We start from the raw sequence: 22,382 nt of genomic DNA on the forward strand, positions 1-22,382 counted from the left end.
GCTACAAAAGCACCATATCTGACACTAATCTCAGTATGAGGCTTTCGAAAATAAAATGGTGCTACAATTTGCCCTTTCCATACCCATGGGCAAGAACTCCGTTATTCTCGCTGTTTCAGGGCTCACTCAGTCGTATTCCACAGATATCATTAGATCATGTAATTTACTTTAAAAAGATTGAAGACACAAGCTGAAACCCGGGTAGGAAAAAGCAACAGACTTGGTTCGTAATATTTGCTTGTCAAAAACTATCAAATTCCCCTTGAAAAGATAAATTCTTATTACCACTAAAGATCTTCAAAATAATATGTTTCAAGATCCAAAAACAACTCCAAAAATGCAGTCACAATATTTTGTGAAATCAATACAATTATCTATTTTCCTGAGCCAAAGATAATTTCTTTAGATATGCATCTAGACCATAGAATTTTGTATACAGACACACACTATTTAAATGAATACATCTATTTATAGTCACCACTTTTATATAATGCAGAAGTACTTGAAGATCTTTGCATGACAAAGGTAGTAATTCCAAACTGGGAAACAAATGGGAACCAAATGAAGGTAGTAACACATCTGAATTTCTAAAGCACAGATTCTAAGTTGCTACGCCCTCTGTTGTAGTGAATACGAAATCAGAAGATTCCTTCACAGGAGGTTTGAATACACAGAGAAGTGATAAATGAAACGGCAGTATATAATGCCTGAAAATACAGGCATACCTCATTTTATTGTGCTTCACTTTATCACATTTCACAAATACTGCCTTTTGTACAAATTGAAGGGCTGTGGTAACCCTGCTTCTAAGCCAGTCTATAAGCACCATTTTTTCTTTTCTTTTTTTTTTTTTTTAGAGGGAGTCTCACTCTGTCGCCCAGGCTGGACTGCAGTGGCGCAATCTCGGCTCACTGCAAGCTCCGCCTCCCGGGTTCACGCCATTCTCCTGCCTCAGCCTCTCCGAGTAGCTGGGACTACAGGCGCCTGCCACCACGCCCGGCTAATTTTTTGTATTTTTAGTAGAGACGGGGTTTCACCGTGGTCTCGATCTCCTGACCTCGTGATCCGCCCGCCTCGGCCTCCCAAAGTGCTGGGATTACAAGCGTGAGCCACCGCGCCCGGCCACCATTTTTTCTTAAAGCATATGCTCACTTTTGTCTCTGTCACATCTTAGTAATCCTCACAATATTTCATACTTTTTCATTACTATTATATCTGTTATGGTGATCTGTGATCTTTGATGTTACTATTGTAATTATTTTGGGGCACCAGGAAACATGGTCGTATAGGATGGGGAACTTAATTAACACTGTATGTGTTAGGCTGGGCGTGGTGGCTCACGCCTGTAATCCCAGCACTTTGGGAGGCTGAGGCAGGCGGATCACCAGGTCAGGAGACCGAGACCATCCTGGCTAACATGGTGAAAACCTGTTAAAAAAACCTAAAAAAAAAAAAAAAATACAAAAATTAGCTGGGCGTTATAGCAGGCATCTGTAGTCCCAGCTACTCCGGAGGCTGAGGCAGGAGAATGGCGTGAACCCAGGAGGCGAAGCTTGCAGTGAGCCAAGATTGCGCCAGCCTGGGCGACAGAGCGAGACTCTGTCTAAAAAAAAAAAAAACACTGTATGTGTTCTGACTGCTCTGCCAACCTTTCCCTTCCCATCTCCCTCTCCTGGGGCCTGCCTATTCCCTGAGGACAACAATATTGAAATTAGGCCAACTAATAAGACTACAATGGTCCCTAAGTGTTAAAATGAAAGGAAGAGTGGCATATCTCTTACTTTAAATCAAAATCTAGAAATAATTAAGCTTAGTGAAGAAGGCATGTCAAAAGCTGAGGTAGACTGAAAGCTAGACCTCTTGTACCAGTTAACCAGGTAGTGAATGCAAAAGAGAAATTCTTGAAGGAAGTTAAATGTGCTACTCCAGTGAACACATGAGTGATTAGAAAGTGAAATAGCCTTATTGCTGATGTGGAGACATGATAAGTGTTAGTGGTCTGGATATCAAACAGGTCACAACATTCCCTTAATCCAAAGCCTAAGCCAGAGCAAGGTCTAACTCTCTTCAATTCTGTAAAGTCTGAGAGAAATGAGAGAACTGCAGGAAAAAAGTTGAAAGCTAGCAGAGGTCGGTGTATGAGGTTTAATGATAGAGGCCATCTCTATAACATAAAAGTGCAAGGTGAAGCAACAAGAGCTGATGTAGAAGTTGGAGCAAGTTATCCAGAAGATCTAGCTAAGATCACTGATGAAGGTGGCTACACCAAACAACACATTTTCAGATTCCAATACTGCCTTGTATTGGAAGATGATGCCATCTAGGACCTTCATAGCTAGAGAGGAAAAGTCAATGCCTGGTGTCAGGCCTCTGAGCCCAAGCTAAGCCATCATATCCCATGTGACCTGCACATATACAGCCAGATAGCCTGAAGCAACTGAAGAACCACAAAAGATGACATTCCGCCAGTGTGATCTGTTCTTGCCCCACCCAAACTGATCAATTGACCTTATGACAATACACCCTCCCACCCTTGCAATAATGCACTTTGTGATATTCCCCTGCCCTTAAGAAGGTACTTTGTAATATTCTCCCTGCCCTTGAGAATGTACTTTGTGAGATCCACCCCCTGCCCACAAATTGCTCCTAACTCTGCCGCCTATCCCAAACCTATAAGAACTAACGATAATCTCACCACCCTTTTCTGACTCTCTTTTCGGACTCAGCCCGCCTGCACCCAGGTGAAATAAACAGCCTTGTTACTCACACAAAGTCTGTTTGGTGGACTCTCTTCACACAGACGCGCGTGACACCTGACTTCAAGGCTTCAAAGCTTCAAAGGACAGGCTAATAACGCTGTGTTGGGGCTGATAGAGGCTAACAATGCAACTGGTGACTTTAAGGTGAAGCCAATGCTCATTAACCATTCTGAAAATCCTAAGGCCCTTAAAGAATTACACTAAAGCTACTCTACCTGTGTTCTATAAATGCAACCACAAAGCCTAGATGACAGCATATCTGTTTATAGCATGGTTTACTGAATACTTTTTTCTTTTTTTGAGATGGAGTTTCACTCTTGTTGCCCAGGCTGTAGTGCAACGGCATAATCTCGGCTCCCTGCAACCTCTACCTCCCAGGTTCAAGCGATTCTCCTGCCTCAGCCTCCTCAGTAGCTAGATTACAGGCACCCGCCATCATGCCTGGCTAATTTTTGTATTTTTAATACAGATGGGATTTTACCATGTTGGCCAGGCTAGTCTCAGACTCCTGACCTGGTGATCCACCCATCTTGGCCTCCCAAAGTGCTGGGATTATAGGTGTGAGACACTGCGCCAGGCCAGTTTACTGCGTTTTAAGCCCACTGTTGAGACCTACTGCTCGGGTTGGGGGGGTGGGGGGAGGATTCCTTTCAAAATATTACTGCTCACTGACAATGTATCTATTCATCCAAGAGCTCTGATGGAAATGTAAAAGGAGATTAATGTTTTCATGCCTGGTAACACAACATCCATTTTGAAGTCCATGGATCAAGGAGTAATTTACACTTTCAAGTCTTCTTTAAGAAATGTATTTTGTAAGGCTATAACTGCCATAGATAGTTGTTCCTCTAATGAATCTTGGCAAAGTACATTGAGACCTTTCAGGAAAGGGTTCACCATTCTAGATACCATTCAATATATTCATGATTCATGGGAGGAGCTCAAAATATCAACATTAACAAGAGTTTCGAAGAAGTTATTTCCAACCCTCGTGGATGACTTTGAGGGGGTCGAGACTTCAGTGTAAGAAGTAACTGCAGAAGTGGTAAAAATAGCAAGAGAACTAGAATAAAAGTAGAACCTAAAGATGGGACTGAATTGCTGCAATCTCATAATAAAACTTTCACAGATGAGGGGCTGCTTCATATGGCTGAGCAAAGAAAGTGGTTTCTTGAGATGGAATCTACTCTTGGTGAAGATGCTGCGAATTTCACTGAAATGATAACAAAGAATTTAGAATAAATTTAGTTAATAAAGCAGTGGCAGAGTTTAGAGGGACTGACTCCAATTTTGAAAGAAGTTCTTCTACGGGTAAAATGTTATCAAATAATATCACATGCTACAGAGAATCTATCATAAAAGGAATAGTTGATTGATGCAGCAAACTTCATGGTTCTGTTATTTTAAGGAATTGCCACAGCCACTCCAACCTTCAGCAACCGCCATCCTGATCAGTCATCAGCCATCAACATTGAGGCAACACCCTCTACCTCTAGCAGCAAAAAGATGACTTGATGAAGGCTGAGATGATTGCTAGCATTTTTAGCAATAAAGTATCTTAATGTGTGGTTTTTTAGATATAATGCTATTGCACACTTTAATAGACTACAGTTCAGTAAATGTAACTTTTTGAGACAAGGTTTCACTCTGTTGCCCAGGCTGGAGTGCACTGGCATGATCTCAGTTCACTGCTGCCTTGACCTCCCGGGTTCAAGTGATCCTCCTACCTCAGCCTCCCTAGTAATTGGGACTACAGGCATGTGCCACCACGCCCAGCTAATTTTTGTATTTTTTTGTAGACATGGGGTTTCACCATGTTGCCCACGTTTGTCTCAAACTCCTGGGCTAAAGTGATCCTCTTGGCTTGGCTTGGCCTCCCAAAGTGCTGGGATTACAGGCATGAGCCACCAGGCCCTGGACTGTAAACATACCTTCAATATGCACTAGGAAACCAAAAAAAAAAAAAAATGTTGTGACTCATTTTATTGTAATATTTGCTTTACTGTAGTGGTCTGGAATCAAACCTGCAATATCTCTGAGGTATGCCTATATACAGTCATTTTAAACATTTTAAAAATTTACTTAATTATATTTTATTTCAATGGGTTTTGGGAACAGGTCATATTTGGTTACATGAATTAGTTCTTTAGTGGTGATTTCTGAAATTTTGGTGCACTCATTACCCAAGTAGCACTGTACCCAGTGTGTAGTATATTCCCTCACCCCCCTCCCACCCTTTTCCCGAGTCCCCAAAGTACATTGTATCATTCTTATGCCTTTGTGTACTCATAGCTTAGCTCCCACTTACGAATGAGAACATACAATGTTTGGTTTTTCATTCCTGAGTTACTTCACTTAAGAGTATTAGTCTACAATTCCATCCAGGTTGTTGCAAATGCCAATACTTCATTCCTTTTTATGGCTGAGTAATATTCCATTGTGTGTGTGTGTGTGTGTGTGTGTACACTACATTTTCTTTATTCACTTGTTGATTGATGGGCATTTGGGCTGGTTCCATATTTTTGCAATTGCAAATTGTGCTGCAATAAACACGGGTGTGCAAGTATCTTTTTTGTATAATGACTTCTTTTCCTCTGGGTAGATACCTATATAAAGTCATTTAGTCCTCAATTAATTCAGCTAATTTTACTGAACACCTAGTATGTACTGAGTGACTAGCCTCTTTCAAACTTCAGCCACAAAACCAGCCATCTTTCCCCGCTCCCTTATGGTTACACTAGAAGTCTTTCTGTGTCCCCATAAGGCTGACACATTTCCCCACATCTTGGGATCATATCTCCTTCCGAGTGGCCTTACTTTACTGAGTATCCTTCTCAACTGCATCTTCCTCATCAGCAGGTAAGCCTGCTCAAGCTTCTCCTGCCTTCTGACTGCCCTTTCTCTATGCCTGCTTCCTTTTCCTTCCATAGCTAAATGACTTGAACAAGTTGGTGACATTTATTATCTCTATTTCCTCATCCTTCACACATTCCTTACCCATTGCAATCTGGCTTCTGCCCCATCTTTTCACTAAAATTACTCTCAGAAGGCCACTGGACTACTGGTCTCTAGATCAAATGAAAGCTTTTCATTGCTGACCTTGCAGAAGCAATCGCCACTTTTGATCACTCTCTCTTCCTTGAAACATTTTTGTTGTTGTCTTTTGAGATAGAGTCTCACTCCATCTCCCAGGCTGGAGTGCAGTGGCACGATCTTGGCTCACTGCAACCTCCGCCTCCCAGGTTCAAGCGATTCTCCTGCCTCAGCCTCCCAAGTAGCTGGGATTACAGGTGGGCACCACCATATCAGGCTAATTTTTGTATTTTTAGTAAAGACGGAGTTTTGCCACGTTGGCCAGGTTGGTCTCGAACTCCTGACCTCAGGTGATCTGCCTGCCTCGGCCTCCTAAAGTGCTGGGATTACGGGTGTGAGCCACTGTGCCCGGCCAAACATTCTCTTTCTTAATTTTCATGACATCACATTCCCTTGGATTTCCGATTATATTTTCTCAGTTTACTTTAGAGATTCCTCTTCTTGTCATCCTTTAAATGTTGGTGTTTTCCAGAGTTCTAACAGAGGCTACCCTCTCTTATCTCACTCTAAGCAGTATCCTTGGGCAATCTCATCTAGTCATGTTGCTTCAACTACATTACTTTGCTGATGGCTTGAAGCTGTATCTCCAGTCCAGAACCTCTCCTTGTGCATCTAATTTGTATATATGTGACTAAAACCTTTTAGGGTATCTACCCAGTTAATACAATCTCCTATGTTTTAGAAATTGCCTCTACTTCCACCTAGAGTATAGCAGTGATGGGCCTCCCAAAACCATGTCTGTACTATGTGACCCTTAATCCCCTCATTGTAACTGACCAGACACCTGCTCTAAGCTGGGTCAGTTAGATTCTCAGTCCCGGAATTAGATTGAGACTAAGTCTATGTTCAAAATGAAACTTTTGTACACTACTGTTGGGAGTGTCAACCACACTTTGGAAAACTGGCAGTGTCTCTAAATACACATATACCTAATGACCCAGAAATTCTACTCCTAAGTGTAAACCAAAATAATTAATTGCATATGTTCTTAAAAGGCAAACATAAAGTTTAGAGCCGCATTTTACATAATAAGCAAAAACTGGAAACCACACAAATCTTCATCATCAGTACAAACGATATGGCTTGGATGAGTGGAGAAACACCAGGGCTTTTGTTTTACCTTGAATTAGATGAGAAGACACAGACACACGTGGAGTGGTTTTAAGGAGCAGAGAGTTTAATAGGCAAGAAGGAAGGGAGAAGAAGGAAGATGCTCCCTTGTACAGAGACAGTGGGAGGGAGGCTCCAAAGCCGAAAGAGGAGACCCCAAGTGGGGCAGAAACTAGCCAGGTATATATAGAGGCTGAAGGAGGCGGTGTCTGATTTGCATAGGGCACAGGGGATTGGTTTGACCAGGCATGTCATTTACATAGCCTGCAAAAAAGTTGGCCCTCCCACCCTAGCCTTTTAATATGCAAGTGAAGGGCACCATGATGTTTTACACATGTGGATATGTGGGGGCGGCCATGTTGCCAGAACATGTGGGGCAAGGGCAAGAAGGCCGCAGGACCTGCCATGTTCGGGTGGACCCAGTTTCTAATGGCTGGCATTTGCATATTAAAGGTTGCTGGCCTGGCTCTAAGTGTTGGGTATATACCCAAAGGATTATAAATCATTCAACTATAAAGACACATGCACATGTATGTTTATTGCAGAATTGTTCACAATAGCAAAGACTTGGAACCAACCCACATGTCCATCAATGACAGACTGGATAAGGAAAATGTGGCTCATATATACCATGAAATACTATACAGCAATAAAAAAAGGATGAGTTCATGTCCTTTGCAGGGACATGGATGAAGCTGGAAGCCATCATTCTCAGCAAACTAACACAGGAACAGAAAACCAAACACTACATGTTCTAACTCATAAGTAGGAGTTGAACAATGAGAGCACATGGACACAGGGAGGGGAACATCACACACTGGGGCCTATCAGGGGGTTGGGGGCTAGGGGAGAGAGCATTAGGAGAAATACCTAACGTAGATGACGGGTTGATGGGTGCAGCAAACCACCATGGCATGTGTATACCTATGTAACAAACCTGCATGTTCTGCACATGTATCCCAGTATAATAATAATAATTTAAAAAGAGCTGCTTTAAAAATGAAAATGTCCTAAGGACCCCTTTTCCTTTCTATCTGCCTAAAGTAATTTAATAACTTCTACCACACAATGAATAAATAATGGCATCTTCATCAGATGGAATACAGTAACAATGCAACAACATGGTTGAATCTCACAAACATAGAGTTAAGCAAAAAAGACAGACACAAAAGAGTATATGTTACAAGATTCCATTCATATAAATTTGAAAAAGAGGCAACAGTAATCTACAGTGTTGGAAGTAACAATGGTGGTAATACTGCAGGGCTTGGGTAGTGACTAAAACGGAGCATGGAGACACTTTTTTTTTTTTTTTGAGACAGAGTTTTGCTCTTGTTGCCCAGGCTGGATGGAGTGCAGTGGCACGATCTCAGCTCATCGCAACCTCTGCCTCCCAGGTTCAAGTGATTCTCCTGCCTCAGCCTTCCTGAGTAGCTGGGATTACAGGCATGCGCCACCACGCCCAGCTAATTTTGTATTTTTAGTAGAGATGGGGTTTCTCCACGTTTGTCAGGCTGGTCTCGAACTCCCAACCTCAGATGATCCACCCACCTCGGCCTCCTCAAGTGCTGGGATTACAGGCGTGAGCCACTGTGCCTGGCCTGCATGGAGACACTTCTAAGGTGCTGACAGAGTTCTGTTTTGTGTCTGGATTCTAACTGCATGGCATGATCACTCATTAAACTTATGGACTATACATTTTCTATATGAATGTTATTCTTCAAGATTCTCAGCTAAATCTGGACTGGACCTCTGAAATGAGATTTAAATTCTCCTTGGTGAGATTTCTTTATAGTAATAGAGTTAGGACAGAAATAATACAATGAAAGTACAGTGTGATAATAAAAAGAATAAATAAAGTGTAATAGAGCCCCAGAGAAAGAAATAATTTAGAAAGAAAAGCTGTACATGGGCGGGATGGTGGTGGTGGGGGTGGTGTCTATTAGATAAGAACATATACCAATTTTTTTCCTAATCTAAGCCAATTATTGTCAAGCATGGTCTCAAAGGAAGAGAATCTACATGGCGGTCTAGCCAGATGGTGCTAACAAAGTTGTCTTCCTTGCTTTGATGCCTGGGTGTCTGAGATGATAGAAGGCTGAGAGCCACATGGGGTAGCACAGTTGGCAACGCTATTCAAGCCGTGCAAATCAACACATAAAATGCTTTACATTTATTCTACTTCAGGCATATTTAGTGATGTACTTATAGTTTCATTCAAAAATTAATTAAAGGCTGAGTGCAGTGGCTCATGCCTGTAATCCCAGCACTTTGGGAGGCCAAGGCATGCAGATCATGAGGTCAGGAGATCGAGACCATCCTGGCTAACACTGTGAAACCCCGTCTCTACTAAAAATACAAAAAAATTAGCTAGGCGTGGTGGTACGTGCCTGTAGTCCCAGCTACTCGGGAGGTTGAGGCAGGACAACGGCGTGAACCCAGGAGGTGGAGCTTACAGTGAGCCGAGATCGCGCCACTGCACTCCAGCCTGGGCGACAGAGCGAGAATTTGTCTCAAAAAAAGAAAAAAAAAAATTCATTATAAAATACTACATTCTATCCAAATACACGCAAAACAAAAGACTTCATCTAAAAACTGGAATGGTTTAAATTTTATTTTTTCAATAGGTATTTCTTCACTTCTGTCGCTTCTAATGTTATAAATTTATAGTCACATATTTCATTTTGGGTCCCTTCCTATAATACAATGTTTGTATTTCTATCATATGTCACCACCTTACATCTCTACTTTCTAACCTCACACCTTTTTACCTATATTGTAGTTTCATAATCATTATTTTGGCATATCAGCCTCAGGGCTTGACATTCACTTGGCCATTCCACCCTGACACCTATCAAGATAGTGCTGATATAAAAATTGGCAATGACAGGGCAGGCGCAGTGGCTCATGCCTGTAATCCCAGCACTTTGGGAGGCTGAGGCAGGAGGATCACTGGAGGTCAGGAGTTCGAGATCAGCCTGGCCAACATGGCAAAACCCTGTCTCTACTAAAAATACAAAAATAAGCCAGGCATGGTGGTGTGCATCTGTAGTCCCAGCTACTCGGGAGGCTGAGGCAAGAGAATCACTTGAACCGGGAGGTGGAGGTTGCAGTGAATCAAGATCGTGCCATTGCACTCCAGCCTGGGCGACAGAGTGAGACTCCACCTCAAAAAAAAAAAAAAAAAAAAAGCAATGACAGAAGATATAAAAGGGATAAAAAATTTAAAAACTAAAAAGTCATCACCATTTTAACCAGCACCAACAACCTCATTCGAGACATTGAGCTGGTACCGCCTAGGTAATCTGCTCCCAAATTCCTGCCCCACATAAACTATGAGAGCTAATAAATTATTACTGCTGTCTTAAACCACTAAATTTTAGAGAGATTTGTTATGCAACAATAAATGATAAGTCTAAAATTCAGACTTCTCACTATTTTAGATTAGATTTCTCTAGTTGAAAGAAGTAAGATTTTACTTTATGCATACTCTGAACCAGGGTTCAGCAAACCATGGCCCATGAGCTAAGATTTTTTTTAATCTTTTCAAAACATTGTTTAAAAAAAAGAAGAATATGAAACAGATACATATGTGGTCAGAAAACCTAAAGTATTTACTATCTGGCCCTTCACAGAGAAAGTACACTGACCTCTGCTGTAAATAAATTTCAATAATGGAGGGATGTATTATTTCAATTTTGTTCTTAGGATCTTAGTGCTCTTTAATAACATTTATCTAGGCTGAGATTCGGACCTCTTCAAAGAGGGTGTGGTTATTGGCTACATGAGAAATACACAAGCACCAGCGCCAACGAGCCAGAGCTGGGCTGTGAAAGGGGCCTGCTGTTTGTCAGTGGTGTAAACAGGACCAAGCTATTCTCTTGACCAGCCCTCTTGATGGGAGGAAACCAGCCTGAAGACTGGGCTGGAGCTACCTGAGAAACAGTCTGCAGGTGGGGAGAGAAAGGTCTGACAGTGCTGCTTAAGTTGATCTGTGACGACCCCTGGGCTGAATAAAGGAAGGTGAACCAGAACTGGAAGGACAGTACCGATCTACTGTTGCCACCATGCATTGTCTCCCCAGGTCCTGCGCTGACAGAGCCTAAAGCTGCACAGCTGGCAAAGGAGAAATGTTGACAGAGTCCAACTCCAATATCATAAAGCAGGGCAAAGAACCATAGATTTGGAACTGACCAATAATAAATAACTGAAACTATACTTCCTTTTTCCTTACTGCACTTTGCACTGCACTTTTTAAAGGAAAATCCTGCAAATATGTATTGTGTCCAAAGCATATGATATTTAATATTTACCACTATATTTAGTACACATGCCACAGGCACTCGATTTCACTCTATTATTTATTTTCTGAATAAAAAAGAGCTATGTGAAGGAGTTTCACATTCCTATCTAGTTATCTGATGTTGGGGGATAAAAAAAAAAAAAAAGAGGTGTGATAGTTGAAAAGAAAAACAGATTCCTAGAGTCACAAAGCATGAGAGATGAGTAAAGCTCATCAACTAGAAATGTGTTGACATCAGAAGTCACAAATCAAGTGCCTGTGTGTAGTGTGGTGTTAAACATCACAACAAACAGAACTGTACAGATTGGGTGCGTACTCAGTTTCCAATTGAGCAGAAATTATTTATATAATAACTTGCTTCCTCTGAAAGATTATCCTCTATGGCAAATTATACTAGCTTGATCCCATCTGAGTTGCCACTGACTTCTGTCCAGAAATTGAGTATCTAGGCAGAAAAGGTGAAAAAGAGAATAAACTATCGTATAAAGAATCAAAACGAATTCTGTATGTTGTCAGGTCTGCGAAATGGTGAAGCTCAGGGACTCTTCAAATAATGAGTCAGCTTGTATAACAGGAAGTCCAGGAATGGCAGTACATTTAATGCAAGAATAAAAAAAAAATTTGCAGGCCAGGCGCGGTGGCTCACGCCTGTAATCCCAGCACTTTCGGAGGCTGAGGCGGGTGGATCACCTGATGTCAGGAGTTCAAGACCAGCCTGACCAACATGGAGAAACTCCGTCTCTAATAAAATACAAAATTAGCTGGGCGTGGTGGTGCATGCCTGTAATCCCAGCTACTCGGGAGGCTGAGGCAGGAGAATTGCTTGAACCCAGGAGACAGAGGTTGCGGTGAACCAAGATCATGCCATTGCACTCCAGCCTGGGCAATAAGAACAAAAACTCCATCTCAAAAAAAAAAACAAACAAACAAACAAACAAAAAACAGAATTTTACAGCCGAAATCATTTATGTATCATCTGACTTATATTATCTGACTGAAAAGAAAACTCCCAAGAAAAAAAAATTTAGATAATGAAGAAAAAATATTTTTTAGAGATGGGGTCTCACTTTGTCACCCAGGCTAGAATGTAGAGGTATGATCATAGCTCACTACAGCCTCCAACTCCTGGGCTCAAGTGATATTCTCACCTCAGCCTCCTGAGTAGCTGGGACTACAGGCTTGCACCACGAAATCTGGCTGTTTTTTGTTTTTTATTTTTTCAGAGACGAGGTATTGCTATGTTGACCATGCTGGTCTTGAATTCCTGCCTCAAGTGATGCTCCCACTTCAGCCTCCCAAGTAGCTGGGATTATAGGCACAAGCCACCGCACCCAACAAGAATTCTTTTTTAATCTGATAAAAAGAAAAAAAGTAGCTATGTTTCCTGTGATACTGTGAAATATATATTTGGTCTACATCCCTGTTTCCTGGCAGGAGCTCTTAAAATCCTTGGAATCTTCAAAGTGATAAGTGTCTTTTATATGCTAATGTGTTGACTGATAGCTGCCAGCTCCTAGGTAGCTTCAGGACTGGAGCTACTCACTAGAAGGACCAAGGCAGGATTAGAGGGTTGGGACTTTCAGCTCCACTGCCCAATCTCCAGGAAGTGGGAGAGAAGCTGAAGGTTAAGTTGATCACCAATGGCCAAACATTTAATGAATCATTCCTACATAATAAAGCTTCCCTAAAAATCCAAAAGGACTGTGTTTGGAGAGCTTCCAGGTAGTTGAACACATTGAACACACAGATGCTCCAGGGGGGTGGCATCCCCAGAGGGTGGACAGAAGTGCCACACCCTTCCCACATGTTTTGCCCTATGCATCTCTCCATCTGTATCCTTTGTAATATCCTATATAATAAACCAGTAGATGTGTTTCCTTGAGTTTTCTGTGAGCCACTCTAATAAATTGATAGAACCTGAGGAGAGGACAGTGGGGACCCTGATTTATAGTCAGTCAGCAGCATAGGTAAAACTAGTGTCTTTAGATTAGCATGGGAAGCTATCTCCAGGTATACAGTGTCGGAATCAAATTGAATTAGAGGATACCCAGCTGGTATCCATTGCAGACTTAACTGATTGATGGCTGGTGGCTAGAAATCTCCATGCAATTCCTGGTGACTAGAGGTCACAGAAGTCTTCTGTGTTGATTGTTGTTAAGACAATAGAAAAAACACTGGTTTTTATTCCTATATTTTCAGGTTCCTCAAATCAAATTTCTAGTAAACAGTCTAGGCTGGACAAAAGCTCTAACTTAAGCTCTTAAGGCTGAGGGAGGAGAATTGCTTGAACCCAGAAGGCAGAGGTTGCAGTGAGCCAAGATTGCTGCACTGCACTCCAGCCTGGGTGATAGAGCAAGACTCCATCTCAAGAAAATAAAAATAAAAAATAAGAAAAAAATAAAAGAAAAGGTCTAAGGAGGACTGACTCAATTTTAATTTAGTGAGATGAAGAAAATATAATCTAAATTTCTCTAAGACCCTACCTAACAGGTCCCACAAATAATTCTTTAGCACCAAGTCCTAAACTGCTGCTCCAAACGTTTCACTCTTTGGTGGCTTCTACACCTTTGGCCGTGGTTTCCTTTGCCTTGAATGCCCTTCCTCCTAGACTCCAGTCTATAATTCTAACCATAAAGACAAACAAGCAAGGTGCAGGCTTCATAGGCAGACTGCCTGTATCGAAGTCCTGGCTCTATCTGCAGGGCCTGCGCCCACGTCCTTAACCTTTTGGAACCTCACTTTGCCCTCTCTCAAGAAAATCTCAATTTCGCAGAAGGGTAGAAATTATTTTCTCTCTATACTCAGCCCTTAACCTACTTTTCCCTAGTTCAGTAAGTGGTATCACCATACACCCAGCTGCTCAAGCCAAAAACCAGGCTTTCTCTTTCAAACATACAATCCCTCAGCTGGTGCTATCAAGTCTGCTTTCAAAATAAACTCCAAATCAAACTTGTTCTTATTTCCACTGTTTCCACCCTTATCCAAGCCATCACCATCTCTCCCTGACTACTTTGCCTCCTAACTGTTTTCCTGGCTTCTACTCTTGCCCTCTGCAATCATTCCCCATGTAACAGCTAATGTGATCTTCTAAAAGCATAAATCAGATTGTTACTCCCTTGTTAAGAACTCAATATCCCACCATTATCACTTAGAATTAAATCTCTGCCTTGTCTGGCCTCTGCCTACCTCCTTTATTTCATCTTCTCTTTCCTTCGCTCTTTCCTCTCCAGGCGCACTGGCCTTCTAATGTATTCCTTACATACATTCTTAAATACAATTTCATTGCTACTTGTGGACTTTGCACTTGGCCATTTCTTCTGTCTGGGATGCCCTTCTATCAAATCTCTGTACCACAGACTCCTTATCATTCAGAACTCACTCAGATGTTGCCTCCTCAAGAGGGCCTCTCCCGACCATCCTACCCAATGTTGCTCCTGCCCCAGGACTCTTTGTCCTATACCCCTCCTGTTCTAACATCTTCCTAATTCTTATTTCAATCTGAAAACAAATGACTTATTTATATGTTATATGTTCCCTTTTTTATTGGCTTCTCCCTACTAAAACTTCGAGAGAGCAAGGATCCTTTTTTTTTTTTTCTTCTGAGACAGAGTCTTACTCTGTCACCCAGACTGGAGTGCAGTGGCCTGATCTCAGCTCACTGCAACCTCCGCCTCCCGGGTTCAATTGATTCTCCTGCCTCAGTTTCCCGAGTAACTGGGATTACAGGTGTGCACCACCACACCTGGCTAATTTTTGTATTTTTAGTAGAGACAGGGTTTCACCATGTTGGCCAGGCTGGTCTCGAACTCCTGACCTCAGGTGATCCACCTACCTTGGTCTCCCAAAGTGCTGGGATTACAGGTGTGAGCCACCCTGCCCAGTCTAGAGAGTAAGGATCTTGCCTCTGTGTTCTCAACTTTATCTGCTGCACCAAGGGCCACGCCTGACACATGGCAGGAACTCATGAAAATATCTGCTGAATGGAGGAATGACTGTATAAACAACTACAAGATAATGTGACAGTTGCTGTAATAGAGTTATGAAAAACTGCTATGGGAGCACAGCAAAAAGCTGTTCATTTCCTAAAATGCTTGACAGATTCCATTTGAGGAGGCAAAACCTAGACTCTTTCAATTCCCTGAAATCATGTATCATACCACCTTATCCTCAAGTAATTATTGAGATTAATTTAATTCTTCTTCAACAACAAAAAACTAAACTACTCCTTTTGTCATTCCTTCCAAAATGCTTCCAGATATATGCCAGCAAACACTGCTCATCTTCTGTCAGTCACAAAAAAAAGTGAAGAATTAGGATTTATTTGGGCATAAACGAAGTATATTGAAGAAATTTCTGAAAATATCAAAAAACTAAATTTAGAAATAGTGGTAAATAATAGAAGACTAGAACTGAAAACTAAATATCCCTAGCAAATGTTCATAATTCATCCATTAATTCAACATATGACATTAGCAATTTTAACATATTAATGCCTATGTTTTGTTCTTCTTTGCTCTATTTACCCCTTAATGTTGAACAAATATCACCAAATAAAATTTGTTTTGTCCTAAAAGAAAGAAAATCAGCCTGTTTTAATTATAATGTGACAAAATGCAGCTAATGCTCCTCAAGTTGTTCACTACAGTCTTCCAAGTACGAATGCTATCCAGGCTTTTTTTTTTTGAGTCAGAGTCTCACTCTGTCACTCAGGCTGGAGTGCAATGGCATGATCTCAGCTCACTGCAACCTCCGCCTCCTGGATTCAACAGATTCTCCTGCCTCAGCCTCCCGAATAGGTGGGATTATAGGCGCGTGCCACCATGCCCGGCTAATTTTTGTGTTTTAAGTAGAGACAGGGTTTTGCCATGTTGGCCAGGCCTGTCTCAAACTTCTGACCTAAGGTGATCTGCCTGCCTCGGCCTCCCAAAGTGCTGGGATTACAGGCATGAGCCACTGCGCCTGGCCCAGGATTTCTTTTTAATTAAAAAAAAAAAAAAAATCCTGATTCTCAATGGACTTTTCATGAGTCTGTGTATTGAGAATTATAACTACTTATCTATGTAGCGATAGAGATGATAGCACCTTTGTACTAGAGCCATGATTTCTGAATATTAAATTTTTGAATATTAAATCTACTAAATCTCTTCTATAAAGCCTTTTACACTCTTCTTTAAAGCAGCTTATTTATAATCACTGGAAAAGAAAATTTGTGATGAGAACTTTTTTTCTTGTAAATTTTCTCTGCCAGAAAAATCTTCCACATATCTCCTCTAAGAATTTCAGGAAGGAATTTGGGATTGGTGAGAACTGTAAAATTACTCCAGAAGGAAATTATGTAGGAGAGAATCAAGTGCTTAGTGTAAACAGTGCTAACAAGTCAGTTTTGTCACAGTCTTAGAACCTAAATTTCACTTGAGGAGTTACCTCAGAATGTAGGACACTGGCCAACAGAAACCCTAATCTAGGACACTCATTTGTAACTAAAACAATGATAGAAAAAGGCTAAAACTGAATCCTGTCTGAGCTTTAACACTGAGGACCAATGCATTCAGGAAAAATCATTAAGGGAAAGAGAACAACCTAAACAAAAATTTTTCTTTGCAGATAATTTAAGACAACCTAAAGAAATAATTTTCTGACTACTGTATACCCAATGGAAACTGCATTCCTCAGAACGATGAGATACTATACCTCACCCTGCATCCTCTCTTTCTCCCAAAACCATTTATTGACCGCTTATTATATTTGCTATATAATGCACTAGACTCTGGAAATCTACTAGTAAACAAGATACAGTCCCTACTCCATGAGATCAAAGAGTGATTGTAATTGTAATATGGATGCTCTTTAGCTTATGATGAGTTCATTCCAAGAACTCATTGTAAGTTGAAAATATCATAAGCTGAAAATGCACCTAACCTATTAAAATAAACTTCATAGGCTGGGTGCGGTGGCTCATTCCTGTAATCCCAGCACTCTGGGAGGCCGAGGCGGGCGGATCACGAGGTCAGGAGATTGAGACCATCCTGGCTAAAACAGTGAAACCCCGTCTCTACTAAAAATACAAAAAATAAGCGTGGTGGCGGGCGCCTGTAGTCCCAGATACCTGGGAGGCTGAGGCAGGAGAATGGCGTGAACCCAGGAGGTGGAGCCTGCAGTGAGCTGAGATTATGCCACTGCACTCCGGCCTGGGCTACAGAGCGAGACTCTGTCTCAAAAAATAAATAAATAAATAAATACAAAAAAATAAACTTCATAGCTTAGCCTAGCCTACCTCAACTGTGCTCAGCATGCTTACACTAGCCTACAGGGGTAACATCTTCTAACACAAAGCCCATTTTATAATAAAGTGTTGAATATATCTCATGTAATTTATTGAAGACTGTACTGAAGGTGAAAAACAGGATAGCTGTATGGATACTCACAATTAAGTAACATACACAGGTGAATGCATACTGGGCCTGAATAATGTTTGAAGCATTGAACTAAAATTAATTGCTGGATGATGGGGATGCTACTGCAACAGGGTCATCAATTTCTCTTCTGACGAGGCCTTAGAGTAGTTCGGAGAAGGCACTGGGGTGTCGATACTTGTTAATGGTTTAGCAGGCATAGTGTTCTTCAGGAAGACATCAAGTTATTTTTTTTAATTTTTAAAATGTAATTTTTTTTTTTTTTTTTTTTGAGACAGTCTTGCTCTTTCACCCAGGCTGGAGTGCAGTGGTGCAATCTCGGCTCACTGCAACCTCCACTTCCCGGGTTCAAGTGATTCTCCTGCCTCAGCCTCTTGAGTAACTGGGACAACAGGCATGCTCCACCACACCTGGTTAATTTTTGTATTTTTAGCAGAGGTGGGGGTTCACCATGTTGGCCAGGCTGGTCTTGAACTCCTGACCTCAAATGATCCACCCACCTTGGCCTCCCAAAGTGCTGGGATTACAGGCCACCGGCCTGGCCGACATCAGGTTTGGACTATACAGTTTGTTCTCCTTTTCATTATATACTTCTCTATAGCAAGCAAGAGCATCCTGTACTGCTTGTCAGCTCCTGTGAATAATGACATCCCTTTCTTCTAACTTCTGAATGACACTGCTGATAGTGGCAAATATCTCTGACAGTTTCTTTTTTATTTTATTTTTTTAATTTTAATTTTATTTATTTTTTTTTTTGAGACGGATTCTCGCTCTGTCGCCTAGGCTGGAGTGCAGTGGTGCAATCTCGGCTCACTGCAGGCTCCCCCTCCTGGGGGTTCACGCCATTCTCCTGCCTCAGCCTCCCAAGTAGCTGGGACTACAGGCACCCGCCACCTCGCCCGGCTAATTTTTTGTATTTTTAGTAGAGACGGGGTTTCACCGTGTTAGCCAGGATGGTCTCGATCTCCTGACCTCGTGATCCGCCCGCCTCGGCCTCCCAAAGTGCTGGGATTACAGGCGTGAGCTACCGCGCCCGGCTCTGCCAGTTTCTTTGCCGTTAACTTTCTTGGTGCCTCAGGTATAACTTCTTCCTCTTTCTCAACTTCTTTCTTCCTTCAGTTTGATTATCTCCTCATTGGAAAGCTCTTCAGATTCAATGCCAAGAAGTTAATAAATATCCTCTTCATCAATGTCCAATTCTAGCTATTCTCCAAGCACTAGTATTGTTACTGTTTCATCAACAGCAGAATCTTGCTAAGACCTTTGAATGTGTTCACATGTCTTCAAAACATTTTTCCAAATGCCATTCATGCATTGCTGTGTGACTTCTTCCATGCTCCAGTGATATTCTGGATAGCATTTAGAATGTTAAAACTTTTCCAAAACTCTAGGAGCGTTCAGCCAGATTCATTCACTTCAACAGCTGGAGCAAATGCCTGACATAGTGTGCTTTGAATGCAGCTATTATGGCTTGGTCAACCAGTTGAGTGTGGTTGTGTTTTCAGCAAACTCATAACTTTCCACAAGGATGCATGTCACCTATATGCTGTGGGTGCCCTGGAGCACTGTCTAAGATCAGAAGAATCTTGAATGTGGCCAGGTACAGTGGCTCATGCTTGTAATCCTAGTGCTCTGGGAGGCTGAGGTGGGAGGATTGCTTGAATCCAGGAGTTTGAGACCAGCCTGGGCAACACAGTTTGCCCAGGAGTTTGAGTTTGAGATCAGCCTGGGCAACACAGTAAGACCTTTTTTTTTTTTTTTTTTTTTTTTTTTTTTTTTTTTTGAGACGGAGTCTCGCTCTGTCGCCCTGGCTGGAGTGCAGTGGCGCAATCTCGGCTCACTGCAAGCTCCGCCTCCCGGGTTCACGCCATTCTCCTGCCTCAGCCTCTCCGAGTAGCTGGGACTACAGGCCCCCGCCACTACGCCCGGCTAATTTTTTTGTATTTTTAGTAGAGACGGGGTTTTCACCGTGGTCTCGATCTCCTGACCTCGTGATCCGCCCGCCTCGGCCTCCCAAAGTGCTGGGATTACAAGCGTGAGCCACCGCGCCCGGCCAAGTAAGACCTTGACTCTACAAAAAATTTTTAAAAAATCAGTCGAGTGTGCTGGTGTGCACCTGTGATCCTAGCTACTTGGGAGGCTGTGCCAGGAGGATCATTTGAGTCCAGGAATTCAAGGTTACAGTGAGCTATGATCACGCCATTGCACTCCAGCCTGGGTGACAGAGCAAGACTGTCTCTCTAAAAATAAAAAATCTTGAATGAAGTGGTTTTTTGCTTACAATATTCTCTTGCCTGTGGAATAAAAAACAGTTCAAAAGCCAGACTTCGAACAATGCTGAGGTCCTCCAGGGTTTCTTGTTATAGTGATAATAAATGAGAAGCGAACGCTTGCTCACATTCTTGAGTGTTCTTGGGTTCTCTGAGTTGTAAATTACGAAAAGCTTTAATTTGAACCCTGCAACATTTCCACACAAAAGCAGTAATACACCCTCTGAATGCCTTAAGTTTTTTTTTTTTTTTTTTTTTTTGCATCAAAAAGCTTTATTTCCATTTGGTCCAAAGCTTGTTAGGGTAGTTAAGAAAGCTGCCTATTGGCTGGAGGGAGAGGCTTAGGCAGAAGCCCTATTACTTTGCAAGGGGCCCTTCAGAAGTCGCTGGGCTCAGAAGGCTCTTAGTCATGCTTGAGAGTAAGCCTTTTGAAGAGATACTTGCCCAGCCCAGCCTCCGGGCCACCCAGCCTGTGGAGGTTGGTTAGGTGGTCACCCATCTTCTTGATGAGCTTCACTTCCTCATCTAGGAAGTGAGTCTCCAGGAAGTCACAGAGATGGGGGTCTGTGTGGGCAGAACCCAGGGCATGAAGATCCCAAAGGGCCTAGTTCAGCTTTTTCTCCAGGGCCATGGCAGCTTTCATGGCGTCTGGGGTTTTACCCCACTCATCTTCAGCTGGCTTCTTGATGTCCTGGAAGAGAGCGCGGCCTCCACGCTGGTTTTGCATCTTCAGGAGATGCTCGTAGCCCTCGCGCTTCTCCTCAGCCAATTCGTGGAAGAAGTGGCTCACGCCTTCCAGAGCCACATCATCGCGGTCGAAATAGAAGCCCAGAGAGAGGTAGGTGTAGGAGGCCTGCAGGTACAAATTGACCAGGCTGTTGACGGCTGCCTCCACATCGGTGGAATAATTCTGATGAATCTGGGAGCTCATGGTTGGTTGGCAAGAAGGAGCTAACGACAAAAACGGTGCTGGCAGGTCCCAGAAGCAGGAGATGGCCGAGAAGATGGTCCCGGAGGTTGCAAGTGGAGAGGAAATCAGAGGGTGGTTGGAGGCTGGAAGAGAGTCCCCGGATCTGTTCCGTCCAAACACTGTTGAAGCAAGAGACAGACCCGCGGACCGCCGAACTGCCTTAAGTTCTTGATAAATATATGTATGCTTTGGCATATGCTTCCAGAGCAACCCTATTTACATAACATATTTGTCCTGGGAAATATTTATTATCCACAATTATCGTATACAGCTCTTCCTAAAAGCTTTGACACATTCAGTATCAGCACTTGCTGACTCTCTGCTGACCTTCACATTAAGAAAATTATGATGCCTTTTGAAGCACTAGAATCACCCATGACTTGCCATAAACACTTGTGTATAATAGGATTATCGACACATTCATTCACTCTTTTAGTGTAATCAAAAACACTTCTTGCCCTAGCTGGCATCATCAGTAAGTAGTACACCCTTCGATATCTGGTCTTACATCCACATGACAAGTAATTTTTCAATATTATCAATCAGCCAAGCTTTTTTCTTCGTGATGATAGTGGATTTAACTAATGCTGATGATTTCACTGCCTCACTGATTCACTTCTTATCCTTTAAGATGGTTGAGGATCATGGATTGTGAAAGTCCCAACTCTTGTGCAATGGACATTAATCGCTTGCCATCTTCATGCAGGGCAATTATCTTGAGTTTCATCTCAAGAGTAATTGCGTTCCTCTTCTCACCAGAAGCAGGAGGCATAGATGAGTATACTGTAGACATGACAGGATGCAAAAGCACAAAACACAATGTCCAAGAAATGCCAGTCACACAGTACACAGGGGAGTATTGGTTGTTTACCTGCATGATGCGTGGGTGGCTGGAAGCTGTGGCTTGCTGCTGCTGCCCAACATCAAGACAGAGTATTGTACCGCACATTGCTAACCCAGGAACAGATCAAAATTCAAAGTACAGTTTCCACCAAATGCACATTGCTTCACACCATCATAAAGTCAAAGCCATCATAAATCAGGGACCATATGATAAGATGTATGATGGATTAAGTTTGGGGTGCTGTGGGCACACCCATGGAGGCATATATATGACTTAATCTTGAAGTGATTGGAGCAGATTTTATCAAAATTACAATCTAGATTATTGGTTTTTAAAGTGCCTCAGAGGATCCTCAATTTTAAATCAAACTGACATTTCTACAAGAAATGAAACATCTTTGCAGTCCGGAATTGCTTTTCAAAATCCTAAAGTTTCAGAGATCTTTCTTAGTAGATTTTAACTTCTAGTTTCCATCCATTGAAATCTCTTGGCCAATAAATCATTTGGTTATTTTACATATTTTATCCCACATTTCAGAAACATTAGATTTTCTATTCCTTATTAAAAATTTTTTGTTTAAAATAAATATACACTACAGGTTACCACAGGATGTGTGAAGT

At 42.1% G+C, this 22,382-nt stretch overlaps 1 protein-coding gene and 1 pseudogene across 1 annotated transcript in view; both read right to left on the minus strand.

Annotated features, from left to right (window-relative positions):
- Positions 1–22,382, minus strand: part of MCUB (mitochondrial calcium uniporter dominant negative subunit beta) — a 129,340-nt gene that overhangs the window by 46,308 nt on the left and 60,650 nt on the right. The window lies entirely within an intron of this gene.
- On the minus strand, positions 20,172–21,128 carry LOC129480732 (ferritin light chain-like; annotated as a pseudogene).

The sequence above is a fragment of the Symphalangus syndactylus genome, chromosome 4 (genome assembly GCF_028878055.3).
Source record: "Symphalangus syndactylus isolate Jambi chromosome 4, NHGRI_mSymSyn1-v2.1_pri, whole genome shotgun sequence".
Lineage (NCBI taxonomy): Eukaryota > Metazoa > Chordata > Mammalia > Primates > Hylobatidae > Symphalangus > Symphalangus syndactylus.